This window comes from Callospermophilus lateralis, chromosome 2 (assembly GCF_048772815.1).
Source record: "Callospermophilus lateralis isolate mCalLat2 chromosome 2, mCalLat2.hap1, whole genome shotgun sequence".
Lineage (NCBI taxonomy): Eukaryota > Metazoa > Chordata > Mammalia > Rodentia > Sciuridae > Callospermophilus > Callospermophilus lateralis.
Window position 1 is genome coordinate 165,927,844 of NC_135306.1, and position 27,945 is coordinate 165,955,788.

At 45.7% G+C, this 27,945-nt stretch overlaps 1 protein-coding gene across 7 annotated transcripts in view; it reads right to left on the reverse strand.

The window, feature by feature from the left end:
* Plekha7 (pleckstrin homology domain containing A7) overlaps positions 1-27,945 on the reverse strand; it is a 206,555-nt gene that overhangs the window by 170,604 nt on the left and 8,006 nt on the right. The window contains exon 1 of one of the 7 annotated variants that reach the window (XM_076846950.2): positions 5,803-5,863. The exons of the other annotated variants lie outside the window; for them this stretch is intronic. The gene's annotated coding sequence lies outside the window, so the exon portion shown is untranslated. Of the gene's footprint in view, positions 1-5,802; positions 5,864-27,945 lie in introns of those variants that run through there. 7 annotated transcript variants of the gene reach the window in all.

Sequence of the window (27,945 nt, forward strand, 5' to 3'; positions counted from 1 at the left end):
TTTTATACCACAGCCAGATGAATTATCCCAAAGCTCTTTCGCACCATGTCAACTCTGCTCAAAAGCTTGTAGCAGCTCCCCATCACTGGGAGAATCCCACCCAACCAGCCTCCCACATGTCACCTCTAAGAACACCCCCAGACTCTCTTCTATAGACCCCTGCTCACACCGCTCCCTCAAAGAGGAGACATCCCAGCCACCTCAGTCCCTCTGCCTGCTTTTCTGACCTCTTCCACCTTTGGTTTTTTGCCTCTATATATGCCTCAACACCCCCTGCCATATCTCTTCAGATATGAAGAAGTGACTTCTACCAGATGGCTGACTCTTAGGACAATGCCATGTTGGCCTCTTCTCTGTATATTTTCAGGGCCCAGCATCATACTGCATACACAGCAGATATGAAATAAATATCTGACTGTTTAAATCCCACCCCTGGCCCACCACCCTGAAGCCAAATCCTCACAGGCAACTGTGCTCCTCTGCCTGGACCATAGCCCTAACCCTGGTCCTCACAGCTAAAGCAAAAGCACATGGGCATGAGGACAGACAGACCTGTGGGCAAATCCTGGCTCTCTCAATTCCTAGCAGGGAAACCTAAGCAAGCCCTTCTGAGCCTTGGAGTGCTTATTGTAAAATGAGGTAGAGTGTTTCCTTCATCTTCATTCTGCTATGAAGATGGAACAAGATAAGGTAAGGTGCCCAGCACCCAGCAGACATGAGGTAAAGCTTCCCCTCCCTCCTTGCCACCCCAACAATACCCCACAGGTTTGCATGTTGTGAGCAAAAACCGGTTAGACAGCAGGCACACCTCATCCCCCTCACCTCCAGCTGGCTCCCTAAGGTAGAGGAAACAAAGCCTGAATTTACTCCTGTTCCCCTCAAGCAAGGAGGTCTCTGGAAGAAGTCTTTGTTAACACTACTGTAGTTTAAAAGGCTCTTTATGGGCTGGACACAACAGTTTCTGTTAGCAAGAGGGAGGGAGAATCAGCCTGCAGCTTAACATCACCTGTTGCTGATAACAAGGCCTTTTGTTCATAGCCCTCAATTAGATTCTGCAGTAATTAATGGCCACCTATTCCTGCTGCTTGCAGGGAAATAAGAGGGTCAAGAAGGAGTCACTATCCTTGTTCATAGAGACCAGACACAAAACAGTCATGGAGTAACACAGACAGAAAGTCACACTCAGAGAAGAAGAGGTGCAGTGGGCTTGAGCAAATCCAATATCAAAGGGCTTTTGAATCCCAGAATAGCTAGGCTTGGTAGTACATGCCTGAATTCCAGCTATTTGGGAGACTGAGGTAGGAGGATTGCCAAGTTCAAAGCCAACCTCAGCAACTTAGCCAGACACTGCTTCAAATTAAAACAACAAGGACTGGCCATGTAGCTCAGTAAGATGCTGGGCACCTTACCTTATCTTGTTCCAACCTCACTTGCCTAGCATGTGTGAGGCCCTCAGTATCATCCCCAGTACTAAAAATTAAAAAAAAAGAGAATCACAAAATAATGGTCAAGGAGAGCAGGCTAGAAGCTAAAATGCTGCACATGTGATTTTCTACTTTTATATATATATATATATATATATATATATATATATATATTTTTAGTTGTCAATGTACCTTTATTTTATTTATATGTGGTGCTGAGAATCGAACCCAGAGCCTCACACACATGCTAGGCAAGCACTCTATCACTGAGCTAAAACTCCAGCCCTGATTTTCTATTCTTTCATTCATATTTGTCTTGCTATGTTCAGACAGATCTGCACATCTTTTAATAGCTGCATGGCTCCATAATTCAGGTAACCAATTCCTGATGGCCAAATAGGTTCTTCGCAATTTCTTAGTACTATAAACATGGCTACAGTGAACACTCTTTTATCTTTATCCCTAGCAATTTGTGTACTTACTATCCTAGAAGGATGGAGTTATAGTAATGGAACTCCTGGGCATCTAAACTTTTGATTATCTCAATAAACAACATGAGTATATAGTTTTACCCTTACTCAAAACATAAAATATAAACGTGTGGGGCTGGGGTTGTGGCTCAGCAGTAGAACGCTCACCTAGCACATGCAAGGCCCTGGGTTCAATCCTCAGCACCGCATAAAAATAAACAAAATAAAGGTATTGTGTACAATTAAAAAATAAATATTTAAAAAATATATAAACGTGTTTAGTTTGTGTGTATACACACACACAACTGTGCCTCCTCTCTTTCTCTATGTCCATACTCCTTTCTCAATTCATGCATGCACCATCTCTAATTTAAATGGTCACAGGAGTCTACTAGCAGTTCTCCCTGCCATTAGCCAGGACTCTCTCCACATAGCATCAGGATACATTTTGTAAAGTACCAAACTGATTCTGCACTCCAGTGCCTCAAGTCATTCTGCCCTCACTCCAAACAATTTCAGGGCAAAGCTCAAACCTTAGCCCACCCCCAGCCTGACCCCAGGGCAGCCTCTTCCTCCTGAGCCCCACAACCCCATCTGCACACCTCAGCAGATTTCCACAGTGCCAAGTGTTTGCCTGTACCTTGAGTACCTGCCCTTTCTCTTCTATGGCCCACTTGAGAATCACCTCTTCTGGGAAGCTGCCCTGACCTCTCAGAGTAAAGTACCAAAGTACCTTCCTATGTCCCTGTAGCACAACACTTGCCAGATGGTCAAGCTTATGTCCATCCACTCACAATTCCCCACCCCTCACTGCCATCTCTGAGCTCCAGGAGGGAAGAGATCATGAACTATTCATCCTTGGATACCTGGCTAGGGGACACAGTAGATCTTACAAAGGTTGATTTAATGAATGAATAAATAAGACTACACAAGAATCACAATCTTTTTTTAAAAAATTTTTGTAATTGTGTATAGACAGCATACTTTTATTTTGTTTATTTTTATGCAGTGCTAAGGATCAAAAACAGTTCTTCACACATGCTAGGCAAGCATTCCACCACTGAACTACAGCCCCAGCCTAAGAATCACAATCTTTCCTTTTTTTTTTTTTTTTTTTTTTTTTTTTGATGCTAGGATTGAACTCAGGGCCTTGTGCATGGAAGGCAAGCACTCTACAAACTGAGCTATATCCCCAGCCCAAGAATTATAATCTTAACTCCTGAAAACACCTATGGGAGGTGGACACACCTAGACAATTCTTTCCACTTTATAGATAAAGAATCTTGAGGCCTAACTTGATCAAGGTCACTCAATTGGTTGGTAACAGAATGAGGGACATGCCCCAATTCTCCTATCAAGCTGAATGACCAGAATGAGGTGGCATTAATCACGTACATCACCACAGTTCCCCCCACTCTTTTTTCCCCTACTTTCCTAAAGCCTTTCACTATTTTCAATGAGAGGTATCTGTAAGATACTCAGTCTTTGAGGATTTGATCCTATAAAGTCAGTAAGATAGAAAAACAAGACATTTCCTCTTCTTGAGCAGAGACTAATATCAAGCAAAATCCAGTTAATCTCAAGCAAAGGCAATTCTTTTTGGTCTATAAATATTACTCATCATTTGGACACCTGGTGGCCCTTTCAGTAATAGGCAAGTCCTTTGGAAGTGAGCAGGTTTGTGTGCACAGGAGGCTCCCCACATCTTGTGAGGCCATCCTGTGCCTGTTGCCCAGCTCACACCACAAGTAGTGGCCACACTGTGGAGTGCATTCAGTGGCTGAGAAGCAAGAGATCCTGTCACAAACAGATGGAAGGAAAGCAGAAATGGCTATGGCCCACAGCAAGGGCCACAGCCACAGGAAGCCTCAGGTAGGTCAAAGAACCCCTGATGAGGCCTCTCTGATCCATTGAACTTTGATTTCTGGATCCCCCAAAGGAACTCAGTCCAGTGTCAAGACTGGAAAGAGAACCACCCCAAACAGAAAATGCTGCCTCAGGTACTCACAGTAAGTCAGACACTGTTCTCATGCTCTGTGCCATGAGCTCCTCAAGCCTGTAGGACAGGCGCTAATATTAGGGCATGTCTAGGGCCTCACAGTGTATGTAATAGAGCCAGGATGCAAATGTGACCCTACGCCTCAGAGACCGCCTGACAAGTAGGCTCCTGCACAAGCTGTGTCCACTGGGGATGGTGGTTAGGGAGATCCCCAAATGCCCTGTCCAGCCTGTTTCCCAGGATCCAGCCACCTCTCACAGAACAATCCTGGCAGCAGGCAGAACATGCACAAAGGCATGGAGGATGAAGCTGATGAGATGTCAAAGAATAAGCTATTCTTGGAGACACTTAGGTTTTTGTTTGATTTGGGATTGGAGGGGTGGGAGAGAAAAGATAAACAAAACAGAGCCAATTAGTGAAGGGCTTCTCACATCGGTCTTAATTTTGGTCTTAAGCTAAAGAAAGAGGTATACACCAAATACCTGGTATTTAGCACACAGTAGGTCTTCAATAAACATAGGTTCTTTTCTCCTTATGCAGAGCAGCCAATGAGGACTCAGTGAGACTTTCTAAGTCAGGGAGTGAGTAAATCAAATCTGCAATTCAGATGTTGCTCTGTTCCTCTTATGGTCTCAGATGAAGTCCTTGCAGGGTAAATATATTGATGAGGACTGGGACATAATATTAAAATGTCATTAACAGAATGATAAATATACTTACTAAGTTGGGGTTTACTATATGCCAGGTATTATTAGCCTTAGCATTGTATATATGTTAAATTCCTTTACTCCTCACAATAATCCTGAGCTAAACATTATTACCTCTCTTGGCAGAAAGGAAACTGAGGCACAGGGTTCACCTAGGAAGTGCTACCACTGAGATTCTATCCCAGTCAGTCTGACTTCAGAGCCAGCACTCCTGACCACTAGGAAGCCATGGTCCCCAAGAAGGAGAGTTCCCTGGAGTCCCTACTGTCCCTTCTCTAGATCAGGCTCCAGGGATGTCTCCCTACCTTCTTTCCCTTCCCTTACTAACAAACACTGACCACCCCAGGCTAGAAACACCATTTCCCCCCAAAAGGCTGCTAATGGTAGGCAGAGGGAGAGGGAAAGGAACTGTAATAATTTGGCTCTGAAGCTGCAAAGGGAAAATGAACGAACAAGGAGGAATAGGCCACCAGATCCCCACAGATCTCAGGGTGGAAAATGTTCGGTTAAAATGCATTCTGCCCAAGCCCAGAAGCAACATTTCAACAGAGCCACCATTGTCTTGCCTAAACTATCGCTGCCCACAGCCCAGCAAGCAGCAAACCAAGAGCCTGTCGTCATGGAACCGGAATGTAGGGTCTTGGCCCTCCCCGATGGCACCAGAAATGCCACTCTGTTTACCCACGTTGCCCTTATTTAAAAACAAAACAAAAGCCCCACTCCACCCTCGGTCCTTCAGCATGCAAGACACCAGGAAAGAACAGACGGTGGTGGGAGGACACTCCACAGTGTGAAGCGGGTCTGCCAGAAGAGTTCCAATGATCCAGCCAGGCTGTGAGAGACAGGTCTCCCCCAGGATGCTGGGAAAGTACTCTGGGGAATATATAAAAATCAGATACAAATAGATATCTGCGTGGGGCATAAACAGAAAGTGCTAAGCCCTGGAAGGGTCCCAAGCCCCTTTACAAAATCTTTATGCCCAAAGAATTTGGAATGTTTGGCCAAGGGCTCAAGTCCAGACTCATATTAATGCAGACTCTCTGCCTAAATCAGAAACCCTGCAGAGCAGAGCCAGGCCTGTGTGTCCAGCCAACTGTGGTAAAGAGGCAAACTGAGGCCAGCTGGCCAGCTATAGCACCCTGGCCCCAACCACAAGCTGGAGAAGGAGTGCTGCCGAGGCAAGGGCTTAGAGCCTGGCTTACCAGTGCTAGCCGAGAAACGGAATGTCCAGAATGTCCATGTTCAAGGTGCTGACTTATTCAGCTCCACTCTGCAGAGGTCCCAAGGACAGGTTTAATCAGTAACCCCAGACCAGAGCAGGAAGGAGAGTCAGTGGTGCTTGCAAACATGTTCCTCAGTCCTAGGTGAAAGTGGAAGCCTTAAAACAATCCAGATTTTAAAATCCACTCTTAGGCAGCCCTCTGACCTTGAGTCCACAACACTAGGCTGTTGGCTCTGGCTCTGGTCCACTTCTCTTACCTCTCTGGCTTCTCCTCCCTCCCACACGCTTGATTGATCCAGGGATGTTCAACTATCTAGCTTTACTGGACTCCTCATATCATTTAAAAACACTGCCTTACCTTTGACTCAAAGGCCTTTCTTGCCTTCCTGACCCCACTGCTCACTCTGCAGACCTTTCCTGAACCCCCCACCAGATGATCACTCTGAATAACAGAGCAAGAACTGAACACAGCCTCCTGGGAAACCAGGAAACTGTTCCCTCAAGAAGGTGAAGTAGAAAATGGGGGAAATGGGGGGAGAACTATAACTGAACTGTGTTCAGAACTAAAAGCACTGGAAGAGCTCAGAACAGAGATTTCAACTCACCCTAAAATGGATTTCCTAATGGGAATGTGATAATTACAGAAGCGGCTACCTCATCAAGTAGTGAGCTCTTCCTGTCATCCAAAGGAATCAAGCAGAAACAGTTTGTCAGTTCTGATGCCAAAGATCCTCTGTATCTGGTGAGTGGCAAAAAGGCATGAGAGACCATGTCAAGGACTCCATCTCCCCATAAGGGCTTAGATTGTAGGAGTGGAGGCAGGGAAGAGGGAAGCATCTCTGGTGGGTACAGCTTTGGTACTTCCTGGGAATCCTAGACAACCAGGGAAGGGAGGAGCGAGATGGAGAAGAGACAAATTCCACAAGCCAGCTGACCTGGGGCAGCCATGGAATTTACAGACAGCTTCTGATCTCCTAGGTTCATGGAGGCTAAGAATTTCCCCCTGCCTCTGCTCCCATACCACCACCACAACCACTAACCGAAGATCAAGAAAAGCAGTCAAAGAACCAGTTACCTTCTCCCTCCTCATCCCCAAGCCCGGATCCCCATGTTTCTTCCTCAGAAGAAAGCATCCTGGATGCTGTTGTTCCAGGGAGGGCAGTGGGTAGATGGGATGACAGCTAAGTCAAAACTAGCAGACTCAAAGGCTGATCTTTGATAGTATTCTTAACACCATTAATGAAGACATATTTCATACCAGGCAATGTGCTAAACATGCTACCTACAGAGTCTTTGTTCAGTCCATTCTATGGTCAACAACCAGAAATATCCTCTTCCAAATCAAATGACAGTCTCTGTTCAAAGCCCTCAGAAAGATACCACCTGACTCAGGTGAAAGCCAAAGCCAGAGGCCTGCACATCACCCTGCACACATACCTCCTGACCCCACTACTTAGCTCTAGCCGCATGGTCCCTTTGCTCTTTCTTTACTCAACCAAGCACACTCCAGCCTCAGGACTTCTTCGATCCCTGCTTCCAATTCATGCCCCTGGTTGTCCACATGCCTTGTACAGGTGTCTGCTCAAATATCATCTCTACAGAGGGGCTCCCCTGACCACTCTACTCCCACACCCTCCCATTCCCTTTCCCTGCTGATTCTTCTTCACAGAAAAGTCGTTCTCCAAGATTACATACTTTACCTAATTTTTTTATTATTACTATTATTACTTGTACCAGGGATTGATACCAATACTTAACCACTGAGCCATATTCCCAGCTCTTTTTATTTTTTATTTTGAAACAGGGTCTCACTAAGTTGCTTAAGGCCTTGCTAAGTTGCTAAGGCTGATTCTGAACTTGCAATCCTCCTGCCTCAACCTTCCAAGCCACTGGGATTACACACATGCCCCACCAAACTGGGCTACATTTGAACCATTTTGTTTGCTACCTTTCTCTCCCACTAAATTGTCAGCTTCATGAAAGCAGAGACCTTTTTAGTTGGGTTCACTATCCCATCCCAGCATCTGTAACAATGCCAGGCTCCAAGTAAGAACTCAGTTATATTCAATCAATGCCTGAATACCCTATGAAGTAGATATCCCCACTAGCTCCTCATTACAGATGGAAACTAAAGCTCAGGAAAGTGGATTCACACAGCTGGCAAGAGATAGACATGGGACTGAAATCCAGGTCTGTCTAATACTCCCTTTTAATTCCATGGTGGCATCTTCTTTCTAAAAGGAAAGATTTGGGCACCATCCTACAACTCAAGTGTCTTGGCTGCCAGCCAGTTAGACACCTCCGCACCCTTCCTGCAAGTTCTTTCCCTGGGCTCCTTGGCACAGGGCTGGCACACAGCAGGAGCCCACCTAAGCACCTGATCTGTCCTTACATTTTTTAAAAATATTTTAAGTTGTAGATGAACACCATACATTTATTTTATTTATTTTTATGTGGTGCTGAGGATCGAACCCAGTGCCTCACACATGCTAGGCAAGGGCTCTACTACTGAAACACAACCCTAGCCCCTGCTCTTATATTTTGATTTCTTACATACTGCTTCAGGTATTATTCTTCATTTTACTGAATGTAAGCATGGGCAGAAATTTCATATAACACAAAACTAAAATAGAAATGAATCCTGCCTAGAAGAAGTTTAGTCGAATGAGGGAGCAGGGAGAAGACACAGACACAAAAAGGTGTAGTATGAAGCAGAACGGCCATGTGAGCAGCTCAAATACACAGGGGGAAGGGAGTGTGGATGGGAGGCAGGGAAGGCCTCACTCAAGCAGCTGGAGGGTTCTGCCCTAGAGGTGGGCTTGGAGGAGAGGAAGGCAGAAACCTCCTTCGTTCACTCATTCAACATTAACTTTTAAGGTTTCCATTGCCAGACACTGTGCTGAGTGCTGGGGATAGAGAGATGGATGAATAAAACATAAGGAGAATTCACAGGCTAAAGCAGGACAGAGTGATCAGTATAAACTGAGGTGATGCAGTGGGTAAGACAGGACAGTACCCAAGCTCCTGAGCAGTCACCTCTGTTTTGTTCACCGCTGTACTCCCCAGCACCCACATCACTGTCAGCCTCAGAAAGGTCCCTCTCATTGTCCAAGTTTTTAATAAATGCACATAAGCACCACCAACAAGGGATGTCACAGAGCCTCAGTGGTGGGTGGTCAGGGAAGCCTTCTGAAGATCATGTCTGAGTTTTAAGGAATACATAGGAAGCCAGCCGTGGTGGTGCACACTTAGCAGAAGCAGGAGGATCACAAGTTCAAGGCCAGCCTGGGTAACTCAGGGAGACCCTCTCTTAAAATAAGAAATAAAAATGGCTGGGGGTGTAGCTCAGTAGTAGAGTGCGCTTGGGTTCAAACCCCAGTGCCCACCCCCACCCACCCCCCAAAAAGCACATGAGGTATCTGCATAGAAAGGAATCATTCTTGGTGGTGGAAACTGTCCAAGTGAAGACACAGAAGCAACAGAGTGCTATAAGCATATGATGCTGTTGGAGTGTTCAAGCCAAGGAGAATGTTGTGATTTAGCAGGACACAGACCACATAAAAAGGAGCCCCAAATTAGAAACACCAGGAGGCACATTAAGGTGAGGTCTCAGGTCTCTGGTAGGAAGGAAGGACACCAGTCAAGACCAGCTGCACCAGTCCAGATACAAGTTAGTGAGTACAGGGCACCCAAGAGCCACCAGAGAAAGGCATTCTTTACCTATCACAGGTGTCAGACCCCACTGAGAAGGGAGGTGCCCAATGAGCCCAAAGACACTCAGAGCACCTGATAGGAGGGCAGCCACACCAGAGCCCTCATGGACAGGAGGAGATACTAGTAGAGCTTTGTCACACCTTGTTAGTCACCTGAGCAAGGACCCTTGTGACTGTGGGGGACAAGTAGGAAGTCAGGAGAGAAACCAGAATAATCACCTGCTATTAATTTCACTTTCACTTCAAGCACATCAGAAGTTGGGAGATGCCCCATCCCAGAAGTAAAGAATCTTGGCTAGAGTCCCAGCTGTCACCAATGACCTGAGGAACACTGGGCTGATAACCTCACCCCTGGGGGTTGGCTACATTTATAAACCAGAGTTGCCACCATGGTCCCCACCCATCCTCCCGCTAACAATTTCCTGGAAGGGTTCCAATCAGATAAGTACCAGCTCTGCATGGCTACATAAAATACCTACTGTGCGTTCATCCTGCACCAGGAGGGGAGGCAGGAAAGGGACAGACCTTGCTCCTGCCCAGGGCGTGTTTTAACAAGGACCCGTGCAGGTTATGTAGGACAGTGGAGAGGGTGTTCTGGGGAACACCCTCTCAGTTAGTCTTACTGCCCAGTTCTGGGAGGCAGAGAAGAAGTAGTGAGCTATTTTACAATCCATCAAATTAATTGCCCCAAATGGGAAATTTACAGGCCTCCTACAGCCTTCTATGTATTCCCTAATCTCCCATGGCCCTAATCTCCTGAGAAAGAATGTGTGGGTTGTAATCTGTTCAGCCCACTGTTCTCAGGGCCAAGCTTTGGAAAAACCTCAGTCCCTACCAATGATCACCCCTAACCAAAGCCCCCAGCTGGTAGCAGCCAAGGCCTGATTCCACCCACCTCTACTGACCTGGCCTAGACTCTGACCTTTGGCCTTGCAAAGGAGACCAGTCCAACCAGCCCCTTTGGTAAATACACCTTTTGCTCCTTCGTCCTCATTCTCCTTAAGACAGACCAACCTGGCAGAAGGCAAAACCAGGAAAAATGTTTTGGGCAGACAGACTCAGTCTGGGCAGGGACTTACCTACAGGGCACAGAGAACAACCCTGGATGAAGTGTCTGCATTGGCTCTACCACAGCTTGCCCGACCCCTGCTAGAAAACAGCCTTCCCATCTCTGGGCCTTACCTTCATCTGAGAAATAAAGGGAATGTAAAGCTTCCATGAACCTCTCCCCCTGCCTCTTCAGGACCCAAGTTTCACCAGCAAATTGCAGTAAACCAGATCTCTTACAACCATCAAAGAAATGCAAGTTCCACGTTCTGAGGAAGTCTCCCACCTGGACAGTGACACCTCCACCTCCTCAGGAAGATTCCAGACCTCTCCAGAATCTTATTCTTCCTCCCAGGTCATTTTTACACCACCATGCCCTGACTTCCTCAGGTCTTTGCTTCTGCTATAACATTTGTCCCTTCCCTGCGTGACAAAGGTTCTGGTCTCAACTCAAATGTCACTTTCCCCCTGAAGTTTTCCTGGATCCCTCCCTCCTCAACATCTGCCTATCTCTCCTGTCTCCTACTACATTCACTGGCCTAAAAGGCAGGGAATTCACACATCGTTAGTAAACGAAGTCATCACAACACTCTCAGTGTTTGCATAGACAGGCTCCTTGAAGGTGATTACACTCCTAGTGGCCAGAGTTGCACATGTTAATAACCAGCGTCTCTCCTTGACAAAGGATTTCTCTCTCACTGCCTCAAAAAAAACTACAGGTAGGATGAATATGATCCTCTTCACAGAGAGGGCAAGTCTTGTTCAATGTCACACAGACATAAGGGGCTAAACCAGAACTCAAACTGGGCCTTCTAATTCTGATTCCAACTCTGCACAGCAGGAGGCACATGCAAGCAGACTCTGCTGGAGACAGAGTCTGGGCTTGTTCTGGGCTTGGAGAGTTAGACAGTATGAATCCTCTCCCGAGGAACCCCCAGCAGCAGCCACACCCAGAGCAGCAGAGGGATAGTCACAGTCAGGGACTTTGGCAGAAGAATAGCATTTACTCCATACTCCATGCTCGATTACCACTGTTGGTAGTGAACCCACTACACCAAGATATTTCAAAAGGTTCTGAGGTGGACATGGAGCCAAAACCTTTCTCCCTGTAGTTTTCATTGACAATGAGACTCTTCTATACGAGAGTCTTTCAGATATTTGCAAACAGTCTTTAGGTCCTTTTGGATCTCCTCTTCCCCTACTGAAATACTCCCAGTTCCTTTGGTAGCTCCTCAGAAGTTTCTGGTAAGTCACCCCTTTAGAAGGGCTAAAATGGTTATATACCTCTGAAAAGGGTGATCCCAGAGTAGGTCCAAATACATCATCTGTGATCTCTCCATAGCAGAGCAGTACCATCACCTTTTTATATTATGAGGATTATATTCCACTAATGCAGCCTAAAACAAAATTCTTTCTGGTTGGTCACATCATCCTGCCTATGGAGCCCATCTCAATAAACCCTGTGTCTCAGAGTGGCATCACCCAGAGGGCCCTTCAGCTTATCTGAGTGGAAAGTGCAGCGACACTGGAGTCAGACCTGGATTGGAATCCTAGCCCTGCCACTTATTTACAGAGACCATGAACAAATTACTGAACTTCTCCAAGTTTCAATTTCCTCAGTTACAAAATGGAGAAAAATTTTATTTACCTTACTAGATTGATTTGAGAAATAAATAAGAAAAAAGTATATAGTTACCTACCCAGACCAAGAACTTGCCCAAGGTTCAAGTTGGCAAGTGGTTAGTTGAGATGAGATCTGAACCCAAGACTAACAACCCAAAGCTTTGTGGCCTTGGGTACCATGCTACAGACCCACCCAGTTTTTTTGTCCCATAGTCCTCACCATGCTGACTAGCATTGTTGGCTTATCTCCCCACACTGAACTGTGAATTCCTTGAAGATTTCCTTGCTTTTGTAGCCCCAGAATCTGTCATGGTGCCACCTGGCAGAATAGGAGCAATTAAATGATGATGGATGAATGAATATAAGAACAAGTCCATTAAACTGGCTTCAAGAAAGCAGGTGCTCAGATAGAACATTAATCTCCAAGATATATAAAGAACTCAAAAAACTTAATACCAAAAAAACCCCAACCCAATTGCGGGGCTTGGTGGTGCAAGCCTGTAATCCCAGTGGCTCAGGAGGCTGAGGCAGGAGGATCACGAGTTCAAAGCCAGCCTCAGCAAAAGTGAGGTGCTAAGCAATTCAGTGAGACCCTGTCTCTAAATAAAATACAAAATAGGGCTGGGGATGTGGCTCAGTAGTCAAGTGCCCCAGAGTCTAATCCTTGGTACAAAAATAAATAAAATAAAACACAATCAATAAATATGCAAAGGACAGACACTTCACAGTAAAAGAAATAAGAATGGTCAACAAATATATGAAAAAATGTTCTAGCAACCAGAGAAATACAAATTAAAACTATACTAAGACTCTATCTCACTCCAATCAGAATGGCAATTACCAAGAACAAAAGTAACAATAAATTTTGGTGAGGATGTGGGGAAAAGATACACTCAAATACACTCCTGATGGGACTGCAAATTGGTGCAACCACTCAGGAAAGGAGTATAGAGATTCTTCAAAAAACTTGGAATGGAACCACCATTTGACCCAGTTATTCTACTCCTTGGTTTATACCCAAAGGGCTTAAAATCAGCATACTATAGTGAGTGGTCACATCAATGTTTATAGAAGCTCAATTCACAATAGCCAAGCTATGAAACCAACCTACATGCCCGTCAACAAATGAATGGATAAAGAAAATGTGGTACATATATATAATAGAATATTACTCAGCCATAAACAAGAATGAAATTTTGGCATTTGCCAGTAAATGGATGGAACTGGAGACTATCATGCTAAGTGAAATAAGCCAATCCCCAAAAAACAAAGACCAAATGTTCTCTCTGATATGTGTATGCTGATTCACAATAGGTGGGGCTGGGAGAAGGTTCACAGATTGGACAGAGGGAGTAGGGTAAAAGGAGAGGGGATGGGAATGAGAAAGACACTAGAATGAATAGGACATAACTTTCCTATGTTCATATATGAATACATGACTAGTGTAACTCAACATTACGTACAATCACAAAAATGGGAAGTTATACTCCATGTATGTGTGATATGTCAAATAACATTCTACTGTCATGTATGATTAAAAGAACAAATAAAAAATTTAAAAAAAAAAAGAAGGCAGGTGCCTCTCTTGGCCCCTGTCAGCAGCTGCAGTCCCATCAGCACAGGTTGGGCAGGAGAAAGGACTTATTCCGTAAGGACCTGCAGTATAGAATTCTGCTGCCACTGTCCCCCACTACCCAGGATGTAGCACTATCTTCCCCAACCACAAAACCCCCAAGGCTGATAAGTGCCCTAAGCTGCTCCTGGATATGCACTAATCTGTGTGTACTCAGATGAGTGTTGACTGACATGGTCCTTGGTGACACCAAAATGGCACAGGGCCTCTGTTGGGGACGGAACTCTCCAGAGTTCTCCAGCTCTCTGGGGCTTCATTACAAACATCCTCTCCCTGTTCCCAGGTCATTAATAACATGAAAAAGAAAGACACACCTGTTCATACTTCACAGACCATTTCAAAACCATCCAGGCCTCACCTTACAGAGCACTCATCCTTCAATACTGTCAGTGCACAATGCCACACTGTCCCAGCAACCCCGTCCTTCATGGGCTGCTTGTGAGTTTCTCCTTAGAACCCTTCCCCATTGTTCCTAAGGCTCAAAAGTCTGTAAGAGCCTTGATCCCATCAATGCTGACTTAACTTCCCCATCCCATCAAATGGGCACACCATCATCAACCTCAAGGCTATAACCTGGCCAAGTGAGATAACTATAAACATGGTGGCCATGCACAACACCCACTAAGTGTTTACTCACTGTTAATTTTTCCCTTCTGGTCTATTACATCCCAGAGCCTTGAATCTTATTGTTGTCCTAGGCATGGCTTGACTCCAGCTCTACAGGGGACACTCATGAACACAGATAGTGTCTCCTCTGATTACGGCAAGTGTGTGTGCTGCTCCAGAGCTCACTGGGCATTTGAGAGCTCCCAGTGGTTAGCTGGCAAGTCAACCCACTTAAACTCATTGTGGTCATTTGTACACAGGCAAAATAGAAAATATCTGTTTTCCGATAATTCCCCAGGTTTGACTGTAGCCAACATAGAGATAAATAAGGATTCTGTGTGGCTCCCCATCTCAAGAGGAGTCTCTGGGGACACCTTAGCCAGAGCACTCACTGCCTACCCTGGAGAGTCCCAGGCTGTGGCTTCCTCTGATTCAGGGAAGTACCTTCTAGGCGCAGACAGGCTTCTCACGTAGAGTCCCCAAAACAGAAAGCCCCAGAGTTCACCTGCTGTTTAATAAATAAATTCAACAGGCATTTTCTAAATGTCTTGTTCCAACCACTACGCTAGGCCCAGAGGTACAGCCTTGAACAACACAGACACACAGCTCGAGGGAAGAGACAAACAAATTAAAACATAATATATTTGGGTCAAGTTGAGACTTTAAAGAAAGTAGGACTAAGGGAATAGAGTAGGCTGGGGGACGGCATCAAGAAAGACCATCCTGAAAAGGTGACATCTGAGCAGAGACCTGAAGTGAGGAAGCAGCAGCCATGGGAATATCTGAAGAAATACAGTTCAGACAGAGGGAGCAGGAAGTGCAAAGGCCCCAATACTGGTTGTTCTTTGTATATTTGAACAGCAGCAGGAGAAAATGAGGTGGGTGAAGTAATTGGGGCTGGGGCTGGGGTCACAAGGCTTCATGGGTCACTATAAGGACTTTGGATTCAGCTCTTTATAAGATGAAAGCCCTCAAATGGCTTGAGCTAAGGGGTGATACGATCCAACTCCCACTGTAAAACAGCTCCTCCAGATGCTGTTAGGGGAAGGGGGAGAAGCACAAGGACTACATGGGAGGACACTGCCACAGTCCAGGCAGACAGTGGTGTGGACTAGGGTGGCAGCAACAGTCATGAGAATAGTGATTCTAGATACATTTCAAAGTAGAGCCAATGAGATTTGAAAAGTTCCCCAGAAATGGGCCTGATACCAGAAACTTCTGGACATTACCAGATGCCTATACTAGGTAGACCAATGGACAAACTGAATTTAGTCCACTAAGTCCCTGCTGGGGTGTGCAGGTCTAGAAGCTGCATAGCTGCAGAGCTCCAGGTGGGAAGTCACATGGCTCTGTGTAAGAAAGGAGGTGGGGGAGTCCTCAGATTTGGCCAGGGAGGGGTCTCTCCCAGCAGGAAACACACACATACCCCCTTCCTCAGAAGGTGGCTTAGGAGAAAACTGCTCCTGGCTTTTCAAGGTGTAGGGAGAAGTCCTTGGTGAGGAAGCCCAAGTGAGGTAGCTTGGTGATCTGTGTTCATGCCCTGGCCCTACCACCTCTGGACTCTGGACTCAGCCCTTTAAGAGTAAACGAAAATCACAATATACCACCTGTGGGGCTCCTGTGAGGTTGAAATAAATTAATATATGTAAAAAACTGGTCTGCAGGCTTGGAACTATAATCCATTGACCTTTCCTAGTCCTGTGACCTCGGACTTGCCACCTCTCTGGGCCTCTGTGCCCTCATCTATAAATGGAAGAATAACACTTCTTCTTCCCCACCTCTGAAGTACTGAGTACTGAATAGAGGGGCATTCTACCACAAAGCTACATCCCCAGCCCTTTTTATTTTGAGACAGAGTATTATCTTGCTAAGTTGCCAAGACTGGCCTTGAACTTGGGATCCTCCTGCCTCAGCCTCCCCAGTAGCTGGGATTACAGGAATGTGCCACCACACCTGGCTGAGAAGCAACACATTTCAGAGCTATCATAAAGATTAAGGCTAACAATATATGAAAAGTCTTGGTCACAGAAAAGTGCCTCAATGACCATGAAATCCCCTCCAGGCCCGTAAGTGGCATTTGATATGATCCAACTAAATCCTCTTCTATACCAGCACCTTGCCTACCAACTCTGTCCATCTTTCTCACCTGCCTGGCACGGGAGGGAACTGAGTGTCAGGAAGACCCTTGGCTCACCCGCCTCCCTCCAGCCACATTTCTATGATCTCCACACAAGGAACTCTCTCTTGCGGCCTCAACAAAAGTCCCTAGCAACTGTAAACATGTCCTCAGGCTCCAGTCTACATGGAATAATCATCACCTGTGGGTTACTCATGGAGAATCCTGCTCTCAGCTCCCGTGGCTCTCCCTGCTGACAGCCTGACCTCACAGGGCTATGAGGTAGAGCCAGCAAGCACACAGAAGATGCTGGACAGGTAGTGGTGAGTGAGTATGGAAATGAGTCCAGGACATTGCTTTCCTTCTTGTCTCTGGGCTCCCTGGACATGGACCAAAACACAGCACCAGGTGCAATGGTGTTAGAGGTTCCACTTCACATGCTTGTGAACATCATTTCACAGTTTCTGTCATACCCATAAACTCGGTTAAAGTTTAAAAGCCCTGCTCAAGGTCCTTTGGCAGATCCTGCATACAAATGATCAGCCACAGAAATAAGTTCCAAAGGCCTCAGAGAAATCAGACCAAAGGAAAATAAGGCAGTGGGCCTAGAAAAAAAAGGGAAAGGCTTCTCCATTTTTCCTGTCTCCTAGTGTCTCTTGGTGGATTTAAGGAAGTGAAGTGGGATAAGGGAATACAAGGCTGTTAGAATCAGATAATTAAGTCTATGTCGTGTAATTAAGTCTATGGGGGATTATAGCAAACTGTGAAGAACGAAAAGTCTAAAGATAAAGAGGATTTTTCCTCAAAGTCATCTTCAGCTGCAGATGATAAAAGCATCAGTTTCATAAACCTAAATCCCACATTCAAGGCTCCCGCGACCTTCCACTAAGTACCAAGGGCTCAGGCCTGGAAACCAAACTTCCTCTGCCAGCAGGGACAGGGCAGGACTTCTGTACAGGGTTGAGTGCTGTGAGGAGGAGCAAGGGGAGGACAGTGAGCATGCCCTGGCAGCTGTCCTTAAAAGGAGGGCAGCCCTTACACTGCCAGGGGTCAGTTTCTAACTGGGCCACCCCTCGGACACTCAAACCACCCACCCTATTTCCATCCTTTCTATTTTAAGACAGGAGTGCTGCCAGGCTGTGGTGTGTGTTACCTGCATTCTCCTTATTTGGAGGCCAGCCCTCACCTGCTGGGTGGGACCTCTCATGTGCTCCAGCCTACTTCCCCTAACCCCACCCCTACAAATGTCCAGCATGAGCTGGAGCCTCAAAGATTGACTTCCACCCCCAGCATATTCCACCCTTATTGCCTACAGCCAAGGTGGGCCCATCAGAGCCCTGCTGGAGTCCCTTTCGGTATCCTCCTGGACGGCAAGATGAAGACTCATTCTGCAGCCTCCCCTCTTCCAGTGTCCCAGAACATGTCACGCTCTTTCCTTTCCCTTTAACATCTGAGACTCTCAATAAATTCTTGCTTGGTTTTCAAGATCCAGCTCAGGCTTCTCCCAACCCCAAGCCTTCCCTGGCCAGCCCTCCTCCATGCCCTTCCCCATGCTTCCCTTATCAAATAATTTGCACAGTATCCTCTAGTTATTAGCACATTTGTGTCCCCTCCAAAACACAGACTCCAAGGATTCCCTGAGGACACCAGTAGTGTTTTGAGTCATTATGTCAGCACCTGTTAGGTACCAGATATATTCTAGGAGCCAGATATTTAGCAGTGAACACAAATTACAAAATGGTGTCATGGAGCTAACATTCTAGGGCTAATAAGTATAAGTATATTCAAGACTTGGGGGACTGGGGATATAGCTCAGTTGGCAGAGTGCGAGTGCTTGCCTTGCATGCACAAGGCCCTGGGTTTAATCCCCAGCACTACCAAAAAAAAAAAAAAAAAAAGACTATTCTGAGTACTTAATGTTAATTCACTGAATCCCCATCATAAGTATTATTATTCCTATTTTACAAATAAGGAAACTGAGAATTCAGATTATATATCTTATTAAGAATATCACCACAAATTAGCAAGTGGCAGGGCTGGGATTCAAACCCAGGCAATCCTGTACCAGATCCCATACTCCTAACCACTGGGCTATTCTGTCTTCCAATGCTTACTCTGCTTTCCATGTTTTGGTATCCAAGTGTCCAGGTCAATGCTTGGCATATACCAAGTGCTCTCCCAAATAAAGGGACTTTGAATGATAAAGGCTGGCCCCCTACCCAAAGCTCCCACTCCTCTTCTCCCCACCCAATCCCCACTTTACAAGACCCCCACCACCACCAAGTCTTCCCTGACTTGTCCAGCTCCTGAACTGTTCCCTCCTGGGCACCTCTCTCCATGGGGCAAGTGAACTATTTATCTGAATGCTTAATCACATGCCACCTGACCATTCTGTCACCTGAAGCTGTGTGGGCCTTGTTTCACCTGCTCCCTTGGCTCCTTGATATGCCCCAGAGTACAAGAAATAATGGTGCCAGATGTACAGCAAAAACAGATAAACAGATGCTAAACTGAATCCAACCTCCCCTCTCTATTTCATTATCACTAGAACATTTTCTCCTCCTGGCCAGAAGAAGAAAGGCAGGGCTCTGGTCTGACATAACTTTTGCTACAACTATATTCAGATTGACTAAATTCATAAGCTATAACAGTCAAGGTCATAATTAGGATGCAGCTCCAGTGAAAAACAGCAAGTAAAGTTGGACATTTTTAACCCTTTGGTTAAACCATTAGGATGTTCCATGCTATTAGGAAATGCCTATAACTTCTGGGCATGGTGACACACACGTAGTCCCAGTTACTTGAGAGACAGAGATAGGAGAATAGCAAGTTTGAGACCAGACTTGGCAATTTAGCAAGACCCTGAATAAAAATAAAAATTAAAAAGGGCTGGGGTTTAATCCCCAATACGAGACAGAAAAGACTAACAAACTCAGCACAATATTGCACACCTATAATCCCTGTAATTCCAGAGGTTGAGGTAGGAGAATCACAAGCTCAAGGCCAGCCTCAACAACTTAGTGACACCCTGTCTCAAAATAAAATAAAATAAAAAGGGCTGGCAATGTAGCTCAATGGTTCAGTGCCAGAAAGGGAAAGGAGGGAGGGAGGAAGGAAGGAAGGAAAAAAGAAAGCATCTGAGCTGACTGGACAGGATATACAGGTACCCTGTTGGTCTATCAAAAGACAAAGCGTTCCTGCAGGACCTAAGCCAAGGAATCACCCAAATATATCTGGACCAGCATAACCAAAAATACCTAGCATTCATGAAAATAAATGCTAGAATTTACTGAACCACACTATGTTTTAGGAATTAATACTTTACATTTATTTTCTTAATCATTGCAGAAGACTCATGGGACAACACCAGCATTTGCCACATTTTACAGAGGTTAAATAACTTGAGTTCTATAACTACAAAGTCTGGCTCCAAGCCTGTGTACTCACCCACAACACCATAACTTCCCTAAAGTCCAGTGTGGAAACAGCTGAACCACGAGAGGCAAAATCCGTACAGAAGACAGAGGCTCTCAGCGAGGTGGATACTTCTCCCGTTTCCCCTGATAACAACACATCAGGCCCACCTGGTTTTGAAGCCACATCTAGCTCCAGAAAGATTTCACTTAGGCAGGGAAGGCAGATCTGAAGACCAACCCTCAGGAAGAAAGTTCAGAACTGAAGGTCCTCGGCCAGGACAGTCTCCTCTGCCACTGAATGCTTAATCTAACTTAAGAGCTGAATCTCAAGAGCAGCCCACTCCCCAGGTGACACCAGCTTCAAGTTCAGCAAGGACCCAGCAAGGGACCAAGCAAGCCCTCTTCCCATATGACACAGCACAACTGATGGACAAGTGTGTGGATCTGTCAGTACCCAGTGGATTCCCCTGTCCAGAGGTTCTGCTTCAGAGACAGGACACCACTCCCACCAAACTCCCGAGGTGCCTATGGCACAAAAGAACCATACCTTCTCAGCCTACCTCCCCCTCCTCCCACCAAAAGTGTCCAAAGATAAAGAGCTGAGCAATGACCTGGAGGAGAGACAGCAGGAAAGCATGGAGTGAGGTTTTTATGCTAACTCTCCTCAAGATTCCAGACCCTTCCTTGATGGGCAGGAGTTTATTTTCAAAATATTCTTTCCATTTTGGGTGGGGGTAGGGTGAGTGTTCCATCTCTAAAGAGAGACAAATTCAAAACAAAAGCTTTTGGTTAACAGAGTTTGTCTCCTCTCCCAAACCCCACATTCCTCACAGGGATACTTGGCCGGCCAGATACAGGAGCGGGTGGGGACCCTAACCAGTCAGTGGTTTTTCTCTACTCAACTCACACTCAGTGGGCAGGGGACATGACGGCTGAGATTCCAGATGTGCCTTGGCCAGTCTCTGTGCTCTGGCGCAGCACAGCCCATCCTACCCTCTCTCCAGGGCCCACTGCAAAGTCCAGGGGGCTTCTCTACAGTCCATGTTTGGCGCAGGGTGACAATTCTCGCCACACCATCTGGGCTCTGTTCAGGAGCTGAATCAACAGAAGGCTTCACACAGCTCGCTTCCACTGACTCCTTCATCAGCAGCCCAAGCCACCTCTCCTCCTCTCTGACCATGGCCACAGCCCCTAAGTAACCTGGGCAAAGCTTGAGCATTTCCAAAACAAATCAGAAAACAGCCTCTGTAGCCTGGTTCATTGAGTGGGCACAGGGGGCTGTGATGACCCCAATTAAAGGCTGCTGGGCAACCCTGGCTCTGCTACTTAACACCTGTGCCTTGAGTCACTTGATGTCCTGTGACTCAGTTTCCTCACCTATAAAGTGGATAATATATACCAAATAGGAACTCGACAAAAGCAATCAGCTTCTCAGTGCAGCCGTCTCATTGCCCCGTCTCCCAGCTCACTAGCAACCCTGATAGGCAAATCCAACACACACCTATAAGGAGAAAGAACAAATTCTCAAACCTTTTCACTGACTCAAGGAAGTAATCAATACCTACCAAGATCCCCCTTCCTAAGGCACAGCCTTCAAAGGTTGGGCGAGATCATCCCTCAACACATCGTTACACTCTCTAGCTAGGCTACTCAGACACAAACAGCTTTTGGAATACAAAGAATATACTTTGGTTCTCATTTAAATATCTATCTATTCACAGAACAGGAAGTCAATTACTTTCCACTCCCCTAAAGAATTAATATCTTCTAAAGAATTTTAGAAACCATCTGGTACCAAACAAAGAAACACATCTACACATTCTCAGGTGAGAAGGATTGGAAAAAGCCAAAATAGAGGCCAGCTGAGCTCTCTCCAGCTCCCACCCACACACCAAAACTAAAAGCAATGCAATTATTCAAAGCTTCAGTAAATGGATGTAATTTCAGGTACCACCAATTCCATTTGTATATGCATTAATCATTACAGTGATTATAAATACTTAACTTCACAGCATTCATCTATCTACTATTTTTTAAATCCTCAGGTCAAAATGTGCTGAGAAAAATATCTTTCCAAAGACTCTCTCAGGCAGAGTAGGTAATCATTTCTCTTCTCCTTTCTTAGCCCCTGACCATTGACTTTGTGTCCCCACCCTCCCATCAATTTACAACCCCCCATTTACTCCTAACTTAAGCCCTCTTTCCTCATGTCAGTCAGTTTCAGGAGGGCTGGGTCAAAGGTTAAACCAACCCACACCCATTTGGCTGAGTGCTGACCTCATGCCAGATACTGTGCCCCAGAAGTTGAGAAGTTGTTCATGGCACTGAGTCACAATCCTGGTCCAGCACTGTATTTCCCAGGACCAGCTCAAGGAAGACTATAATGCCAGACATTTCCAGGACGTACTGTACCACCAACACTGTCTCTGTCTGTGGGCCACACTCACCCTCACATGCAGAGGAAGCACTTCTATTTCTCTACCTAACTGCAGCCTACTGGCCTCCTCTGGCTCTCAGTGCCAATCAGGCAGAACAACCTTTCACCCAGCCCCTCCTCTGCTCTCAGGAAGGTCCCTCAGTGGTCATGATCTTGTGGCCACCCACCAGGCAGTCACAGCCTCCATTCTGTGGTCACTCTCAAGGTCAGCTGGCCTGCCTCCTTCTGGGACTGACAGTATCTTTTGGGCAAAGGTGAGGGCAGCATAGTCCCAACCTCTATTGAGAAAACAAGACCAGGAACTTGGCTTCCCAAGACTCTCCCTGAGTAGCAGGTGGACACTGACAAAACAGCTGTCCCCTACTAACACTCAATTTTGAGACCTTTCACACAGCTTAACCAACTAATTAGGACAGACGTCCTCCTGTAATGAGAGACTCACAATTCCTGTACACCTATCATGTGCCAAACAGCATACCAGGAGTTTTAGATAGGCTATCACTTTTAATTCTCAAATAACTCCAGGCAGGAAAATAGTATCATTATTATAGATATGAGGAAGCAAAAGCTCAGAGATAGTTTCACTTTCGATGTTCATGAGAATCACCTATGGTGCTTACAATACATGCTGATTCTCATGCCCACCCCTGGAGGCTCTGGTTCAGCATTCTGGAACACTGCTCTAATTCTTCTCTATCCTTGCTGCCCCTCATTGTCTTAACATACACTCCAAGGAGGGTTACTGCTGTCCCTAAAATAAGCTAGCTGCCCTGCCAGGCAGTGCAAACACTAATACTAATACCTAGGAAACTCCTCCGCATGGACAGAGGCATGGTAGATAGGGAATGGAAATCATGTGTGTCCATCATAAGCACAAGAAATCTGGTCATTCTCTGGGTGGACACAGCTACATGGGGCTTACACATAAGGAATAGTTTTTGGATTAGTTTTGTTTTTTTTGATGATTAGTACAAAACATTAAATGCCCAGCTTCCATTTAAAGATAAGTCTCAACAAGAAAGCATTCAATCTCTAGTGCCACAACAAAAGAAACAAAAACAAACCAAAAAAAAAAAAAACAAGTAAGGATAATTCTCCTTCTAGCTAATCCAACCTTAGATATCCCTAAGAAGAGAAAATCCCAGTTCCTCTGCCAACTGTGCCACATCTTGTCTTGGGAAGGTGCTTTACAGGAGTAGAAATGATGACAGTTCATTCTCATATAGCACCTACAGCTGCTAGGCACCGCTCTAGGTTGGTAGGTAGGGCCATTGTCCCCATTTTACAGATGAAGAAACATCTGAAGACACAGAGGTTGAAGTGACCTGCCCAACCGGTAGCAGCATCAGGACTTCAACCAGACACTCGACCTACAGAATCCATGTTTTGTAACCACCATGAGGCACTGCCCCTCAGAGCAGGAGCTCACCAACCCCTAGGGCAATATCCCCAAATAAGCCACTCTGCTGAGGCCAACCTACCAACACAGGTGCTACAACCCTCCCACCACCCCAAGCTCCTGCCCATTTGGCATCTCCTGCCAAGGAAGCAGCTACCCTACTCCACAGCTGCCAGGCCTTTCTCACTTACCATCAGAAGCTCCCTAGGGCTTTCCTTATTACCCTCTCCCTGCCTTAGGTTCTCATACTGAAATTAAGCAAGGTCCTTTCCCCTCTTGGATGGGGCACTGCTGGCTGGAGTTAAGAATTGGTGACTCACCAATTAAAAAATAAATAAAAATTAAAAAAGAGTTGGTGACTGTTTCTCTCCATAGTACCCACTATGGAGACTGGCATATGCTTAACGGTCTGGTGACTGGACAAATGAATCCTTGACCAAAAGTCAAGGCTCCAACTAACTACTTCTCCAACAAGATGCTCACCACTAAGCTGGCCCACTGGTTCTACCTGTGTATGAACAACTCAGTTTGCAAGTGCAGAGGATATGAATATTGCAGAGCTTATTGAATTAACCTAATTGCTCTGGCCAGACCCCTCCCAGGAAGTGAACAGTCTCATCTCCTGCTTCATTCCCAGGGACAGAACACACAGAGGTCTACGCAGCCAGGGGCCTATGCAGCCAGGGGCCTATACACAGGGCTGGAATGGACCTCTTCTCTCTCCATCCTCCCAGCATGCTGTCCATGCCACCCTGCATGACAGAGTATGTTCTGAGGAGGAATAGGAGGTGAACAGCAGCCCCATGAAAGACTGCATCCCAACTAAAGCTGTCAGACCTCGAGAGAGTAAGAGCTCTGTCTCAGCAGGAAAAGCCCCTAAGAACCCTGGTATGGCATGGAAACACTCTTCTGGTAAGACCTGAAAGACAGCTTGGCTCTAAGCAGGATTAAGAGGCTCAACAGCCCCTAAGCTGGGGTCAGCTGACCTCTGGGGAGGAAGAGAGAGGAGAGAAGAGGGTGATGCTCCAGATGGAGGAGGTCTACTCTCCCAGAGCACCAGGGATCTGCCCACTCTCCTGCCTGAGGCTATCCATCCTAACGTAATTCTTCTACCCTACTGTGTACCCAAGTGGGCTTCTGCCTTAGGATGATCAGAGAAGATGCAGAGAACCAATTATGGGAGATAGACCCTACAGGAAGGATTCAGAATAGGACTAATGAGTGACGCGAGCCATGGTAGAAACTACACAGAATTTGGAGCCAAGAAGACTCAGGTTCAAGTTCTAACTCCCCCACTGATGATCTGGCCTTGGGAAGATCATTTAACAACCCCCCCCCCCACTTCACATGCCCAGTCTGTACAACAAGGACAATCAAAATATCTTCCTCTAAAAGGAAATGTGTTTTTTAACTATAAAACATCACAAAGGAAACACTAGACAACATATATGTCTATCCTATAGTGGCTAGAGCTGACAACTAAGTGACTCCCTGGATTAAGGACAGGCATCTGTGTAGTGCTCTAAATGCCCAGGGAAGAGGCAAACCAAGAGCTATTTACCCACCCCAGTAGCCTGGCCTCTTGGTTCCCAGGCCCTGCATCCTAAGCAAGGTAACTGCGGCCTTGGGACAGCCTAGCCCTTGACAAACAAGGCTATACACTGTTGTCTTTTAATTAACTTTTTATTTGGAAATAATTGCAATCTTACAGGAAAGCTTTAGAAGTAAGTGCCCCCATATTTCCCCTTACCTAGACTTACTGAACATAGTGTCCCACATACTATCTTCTACTTCCTCCTCCATACACACACAATTTTTTCCCCATAACCACTTAACCACTTAAAAGCAAATACATGAGGGGCTGGGGTTGTGGCTCAGTGGCAGAGTGCTTGCCCACCATGTGTGAGGCACTGGAATAGAGATATTATATATCAGTTTGTATTCTCAAGAATAGGAACACTCTTTTTTGTGGTGCTGGGGATTGAACCCTGGGCTTTGCACATGCTAAGCAAGCACTTTACTACTGAGCTACCTCCAGCCCCAGTGCCTCACACATGCTAGGCGAGTGCTCTACTGCTGAACCACAACCCCAGCCCAGGACATTCTTTTTTTTTTTTTCTTTTTAAATAATATTTTAGTTGTAGATGGACACAATATCTTTATTTTATTTATTTGTTTTTATGTGGTGCTGAGGACCAAACCCAGTGCCTCATATGTGCAAGGCAATTGCTGTATCACTGAGCCACAACCCCAGCCCATAGGGACATTCTTTTGATATAAAAGTTATGCCATTTTATTGGTTCAAACCATTTTCTGAGTTGAGTTCTATCATTTGCCTGCTCCTCACCCAGGCAACCCCAGTTCAAGGCCACCAAACTTCTCCTACAGCAGCTAAATGCAATCAGAACTCAGAATTCACATCTCCACCCCACCTTGCAGCCATGCAGATGTTGAGGAGGCTCCCATTCATTGGTCATTTACCATGTGCCATGCATTTGCTAAACCCTTTCCATCAATTAATTCTGTAATTCTCACATTGAACCCCACTTTACTGATGAGATGTGAAGCTTAAAGGAACCTGCTAAGGTCAAGGAGCTATACAAGGTGGAACTGAAGTTGGAATCTAGGTGGTAGGCTCCAGTGCCCATACCCTCAGTCCTGCCTCTTTGCACAGGCTATCATTCACATTCACAAGCCTATATATACATTTTGGGTATGATGCAGTTGCCTGGCTGTGCCTTTGGGCTTCCAGAAAACCCAACACTGCTACCCAGGCCAGTATCAAGTAACTATGTAGGCTAGATGAGAGAGAGGTGCTCTGGCACATGTCAGTTTAAGCAAAAAACAATCTGAGGCCACAATAGCCACCGGTGTTTTCCTCAGACCTGAGCACAGCCATCTTTGGAGATTAGGGCCCAGAAAGACCAGAAGGTCAATGAGCCATCTCCTTATACTTCCCTCTTACCATGGGCTTAAGAGGGAAACAGGGATCCCCTGGGGTACACATGTTTCTGTTTAGGAAACACTAAGTCATACAATAAACCCAATTTTACCACAATATTGATCTAAAAGGAAGATAAGAAAGAAGATCTTAGAATAAATCGCGTTGAAGGTAAAGTCTATATGAATTTTTTCACAGAACCAACATTTTGATGACATTTCTGGCCATCCAGTCTCCCAGATGAGTTGAACTTTTCCCTCTTCTGTCACTAAATCTGTAGTCAAAAAGTTTGAGAAGCCCTAGTCTAGGGAACACAACCAGGCCTCTCCTCTGAACCCTGAAAAGGCTGACCTAATTTAGTATATGGCTTTAGGAAGATCACTTTACCCTAATAAGTCCAAATTTCTGCACTAGAAAAAGCAGTAATTGTGAGACTTGAACCAGATAATATTCATGAAGCACTCTGTAAACAATAAAACATCAACTCAAAATAATTCTCATTTCAGAAAATCAAAAAGCAAATGTTTTGACAGCCATTTAAAAACAACAAACAAATAAAACCATATTCCTCCAGGTTTTCCCTCTACCAATATTTACTTCAGAAACCATGTCAGTTTACTGAGATGCTGCTGTCTTCCACACTGAGCAGAAAGATTCAAACCCATGCTGTCCTCTGAAGAGACAGAAAACTGGAGCAGGCACCTCATCAAATGACCCAGTCTTCTACATCCTGAAGTGCTCTCTTAAGGAATCTTCTTTTTCCAAAGTCCTCAATTTAGAAAGCCCCAAACTTACTCCCATAGATATAAGAAGAGAATGGAAGAGTTCCATCCAGTCACAGGATTTTGTTGATGGTGGTATTGGGGATTGAACCCAGGGCCTCCTACATGCTAGGGAAGCACTCTGCTATTGAGCTCTACCACCAAACTCCATCAGTACCTTCACTAAGGCACAAGAAATCTAGGCCCACTCTCTTGACACATGCAGTCCTGAAAACAGAGGGAACTCCCTCCCTCCGCTCAACTCTGAGACAAACTCCACCCATGGATAAAAAGCAACTTGTAACATTTTTTTCTTGAAGAGGTTTTTCCAGATCTCTCGGGGAACTGTTCAGAGATTGCGGTACAAATCATGGCTCCTTCAGCTTTCTCTAGAATACTCACTGTTAGTCCCTTACCATGGAACCTAACAC